Here is a 4,582-nt window from a genome sequence, read left to right as displayed (position 1 = left end):
GATATCAACATTAGCATTCTTACTGTCGCATTTATGTATTTATTGAAAACTTTTGGCCACTACAAAATTTTACATGGCAGTTCTTTTCCAACATGGCAGCAGTAACTGTTCTCTGACAGTTTATGATCAAGATATTGTCACCGGCTCACGGTTCTTTCCAGTGATCAGAAGTCCTTCCTGTGAGCAGTCTCCCTCACATACATACAGACCTGTACATTTAAGGTCAGGTTAGACTAATTATGCTAATTAGTCTAATTAGAATGTTATGTCTTGCACAATTTCAAGTACTGGTTCTTCCCTGGTCTTTCCTGACCATTTACAGTAGAGGGGGGGGCTTAATATCAAATACCACATTAGCCCTGATTTTCTGATGCTACAAGATATTCTAAGCACTCCTGTGTAATTTTTTTTAAAATTTTGTCCAACCCCCCCCCCCCCAGAAAATTACTTTTTTAACTCTGAAAATCGCAACTTTCACAGCTTCTCCACTCTTTTGTCCAGTGCAATGTATAAATATGTTCATGATGGGCCATTTAATGATCTTGTAAGTGCCATATTGTATAGTCAGAGTACTGTGTACTATGAAAAGTCTAATGTCAAGGTCATGCTGTAGGTTAAAGGTCACCAAAATGCCTAGTTTTTTTTCAAAAATTCATACCATTCCGACATTTATCAAATCTGTCCTCAGTTCTGTTCCCTCTGGTTTCCTGGTGGGACCCCCCAAGGCCTTTGGCCCTCTAAAGACACATTACAGACTAAATATTGACACATGTACATTCCATTTGAATCTGCTGCCATTAGTGTGGCGGGAAACACTAGCACACATTTTGGCGGGAATCACTAACACTTCATTTATTCATTCATTTTCTGAACCCGCTTTATCCTCACTAGGTCACTTGGAGCCTATCCCAGCTACTTACAGGTGAAGGCAGGGTTCACCCTGGACATGTGACCAGTTCATCACAGACTGAACATATAGAGACAAACAACCACTGTCACATTCACACCTATGGGTGATTTAGAATAACCATTTAACCTATCAGTGCATGTGTTTGGATGGTGGGAGGAGCCAGATTACCAGAGAGAACCCACACAGACATGAGGAGAACATGCAAACTCCACACAGAAAGGTCCCACCCCCATGGACTGGTGTTGGAATCGAACCCAGGACCTTCTGTCTGTGAGGCACCAGTGCTAACCACTGCACCATCACTAACACTGCATTACAACCCACTGTCATGGAGCTATGAGTATTGCAAGAGGACATTCATTCATTTTCTGAACCCGCTTTATCCTCACTAGGGTCACGGGGGTCACTTAGAGCCTATCCCAGCTACTTATGGGTGAAGGCAGTATTCACCCTGGACATGTCGCCAGTTCATCACAGGGATGAACATATAGAGACAAACAATCACTCTCACATTCACACCTATGGGCAATTTAGATTAACCAAATTAACCTATCAGTGCATGTCTTTGGATGGTGGGAGGAGCCAGAGTACCAGAGAGAACCCACGCAGACACGGGGAGAACATACAAACACAGAACACACAAAGGTCCCACCCCTGTCGACTCGTGTTGGAATCGAACCCAGGACCTTCTGTCTGTGAGGCACCAGTGCTAACCACTGTGCACCATGTCACTCACAACAGGACATATTCATGTAAATGTCAAAGTCATGTGAAAGTACTGTTTGTTATTTTTAACGTATCTATATGGAGAATACATGAGTAAATAGTTGTTTAATGTGTCTTATTGAATGTCAGTTGTTTGTGGTCAGTAGATGTATTCTGAGGAGAGAACCTGAGCCCAACATTTGGAAGAACCCACATTAACATCTTAAGTCCATCAAATATGCATTTTTGACCATTTGGGTGACCTTTGACCTATAATTGGACCTTGACACTACACCTTTTGTAGTGCAAAGCACTCTGAAGACATGACATGTCTCACAAAAAAACATTTAGGGCCCAGCATGAGCAGATTGTTACATTGTACTTTATCAAAAGTAAAGAAGGTTTGAAAGTTGACAAAAACCCCATGTTTTTTTGGGTTGAAAAAGTAATTTTCAAGGTAGGGGGGGTTTTTGGATGGAAATTTAAAAAAAAAATTACACAGGAGTGCTTAGAATGTCTTGTAGCATCAGAAAATCAGGGCTAAAGTTGAATCTGAAAATTTTCCTGAAATAAGCCCCCACCCCCCCATTTACAGATGAACCAAGTCCCAAAGTCAACCTACAGTACTCTGTAGATGAGCAGGTCAGTCAAATACCAGCAACCGCAGTCAGCCATTGAAGAAAATGGCTATCATGGCTATCAGGGGTCAAATCTGAGATGGCTCAATATCCAGATCTCTTCAGAATATTAATGTCTACATGTGTGCCAGATTTCATGCTTTTATCACAAAATGCACAATTGTTATGGATATTTTGGTTAAGCTGCCCCACTACAGTGATGCTACCAAGGATGAGCTGGCGGCTGGACAGTCACCGATGGCCTCAACCTCTCCAGACATTTGACCAGTTGAGAGTGGCGACAGTTAACCGGTTTGAGCCTCTGGCTAGACAGCCCCACTGACTGTAATATGAGCGCAGCTCCAAGGTGAGCACTATGGGTCTATAGGTTGGCAGCTGGTGCAGTTATGTTTTTGCCTCACTTGTTTTACGACAGGGATTATGTTTTAATTTTCTCTAATATTATTGTCACTGTACATTCATCCAGTGTAGCTGTATGTTTGTAATGTACATGCAGCGCAGTCAGGGTCGGGCTGAGACTCATTTTCAGCCCTGGAGTTTCATACCTCAGACCGGCCCACTTTAGATCACGACCAATTATTATTAAAATCATGTAATTATAACCTTACATGTTAGGTCTACACACTGTTCTGCAAAGCCTGACACAAACAGAGCAGTAGAGAGACTAATTTTTTTCACAATAAGTCAGCCACTTGCGGTTTGTTCCAACTTTGCTATTAAAAAACTTTTGGTATAGTGATATTAGGGGTTTGACGAGGATGATAAGAAAAAAATGTCTGTATATTCTGTGACTGAGGGTGAGCAAAGTAATCAAAGATAACAACAGACTCGTCTTCATCTGTCTCATTTGTGCCTAGTGGTTCAGGGTTGTGCTGCTGAGCTGCTCCTCTGTCATCAGTAGACTTTCACACTTCCTCCAGTTTCCCTAGACTCGCCTGCACCTGTATCACAATAAAAAATAATATCTACAGACATTTTGACTTACTTAACCAATTAAGATATTTACACTGGCAAAATATGCAGGCTCATTTGATATTACTTTATGCTATTGCCTTTCAATTGTGGGCTTTGTGTATTTACTGTCTCACTTTTAATGATAAAAAATAAAATAGGCCAGTACTATCGTTTGGGTATAGAAAGTGGTTTTACCGGAACTAATGCTTGTTCACACAGTCTGTTCCAACAGCTCACCTTTTCCTTCCATCCTGACAGGAACAGTCCTCTCATCACTACTGGCTACAGGCTCTGCTTCTGACACTAAAGCACATTTTAAAAAAGGTCCTAATTCTCAGCACAAATCTTCTATTTTGCAAAGCCTTGGTGTCAGTTTCATTCATGTAGTGCTGAATCATGGAGCATCTCAGAGCACCTTTCATACTGAACAGGCCTACACTGTACTCTTCATTGTAGCCTATTTATGCAAATAATCTTCCCTCTATGAGCAGTCCTACCTGCCCACTCTGGACTTCTGGGCTCATGGCTGGTGTCTGCTGCTGGATCTGCTTTCTGACTCTGAGGAGCTACAAGACAAAGTTTCCCAGTTATGTGGTGTCACATCATACTATTATTTAAACTGCATAACGTTATGTTACACGCCACAATGCCACACAATTCATTGACTCGATAATTAACTAGCTTGAAAGGTGGTTTACCTGGTTCATCGTCCTCATTAGTTGTTTCCACCCGGGAGGTCGTTTTTGTGAAAAAGTTGCAGATTTTTGCACATTTTGCTGCGTTTGCTTCAAGAGCTTTCCTCTTTTTAATTCTTGCCTTCTCCACACCACCCTTGCTCTTTTTATTATCCATGTTTCAAACAGCAAACACAGCTGACCATTGGCATAGCCTACAGAGCACATATCGTATATGCTCCACAGCTACAGTATAGAGCTACTAACGTATGCAAGGACATGTTATGCCAGGTCACGGCGCGTCTGCAAACAAGAGGAAGAAAAAAAAACAAAAAACAGTTTGCTAGTAGAGGGGGTGGTGGCCCAGGAACAGCAGCAGCAGCTTACGTGATCAACCCCACCACTCGCAAAAAAAAAAAAAAAAAAGATAAATAAAATATTAAATATATATTTACAGTGAACTCCAGCCCTCGCAGCCTAAATATTTATACCAGCCCACCGGGAATTGTCCCGGTCCTCCCGATTAGCCAGTCTGGGCCTGAGCGCAGTTAATGTTAAATGATGATGATTTTTATATCCTCAGTATAATTTTATATAGATTTATGTTTAGCGTAAAGCTGTATTACAGAACAATCACATTTGTTTGTATGTGTCTGCAGTGTCTGGCATTGACCTCATAGCTGATTGTGTGCTTATTTGGT

This window comes from Sphaeramia orbicularis, chromosome 11 (genome assembly GCF_902148855.1).
Source record: "Sphaeramia orbicularis chromosome 11, fSphaOr1.1, whole genome shotgun sequence".
In the NCBI taxonomy this organism is placed as follows: Eukaryota; Metazoa; Chordata; class Actinopteri; order Kurtiformes; family Apogonidae; genus Sphaeramia; species Sphaeramia orbicularis.
This window is presented reverse-complemented; position numbering follows the sequence as displayed.